Raw genomic sequence first — 377 nt, 5'->3', positions numbered from 1 at the left:
TCCATATTATGACCTTCAATTAGTCGAGCATAATTTACTGTATCGGAGTACCAATCAAACCTTTACGGTGCAATAGCTCTAAACAAGTGCTCAGACAGTCTAGCCACAAATCGATTCACCCTCATTTCTTTCGAAGACACGAGGTATGGGGCGTATCTAAAAAATTACATAAACTGCACATCGTATTCAGATACTGTCATCTCGGATGTCTGTCTCAAAGCCTCAAACTCCCTAGCGTTAACTGCTCGTACACTACGAGACATAAATCTATCCATAAAGGCTTTATCAAACTCCTTCTACCCAAGCGGCCCGATATCACTAGATATACCCCACATGTACGATGTAATCCATTGTTGTGCTACATCCTCTAAACGAAA

The sequence above is a fragment of the Theobroma umbraticum genome, unplaced genomic scaffold, assembly GCF_002168275.2.
Source record: "Theobroma umbraticum cultivar Fairchild unplaced genomic scaffold, ASM216827v3 scaffold_121.0, whole genome shotgun sequence".
Classification (NCBI taxonomy): Eukaryota; Viridiplantae; Streptophyta; class Magnoliopsida; order Malvales; family Malvaceae; genus Theobroma; species Theobroma umbraticum.
This window is presented reverse-complemented; position numbering follows the sequence as displayed.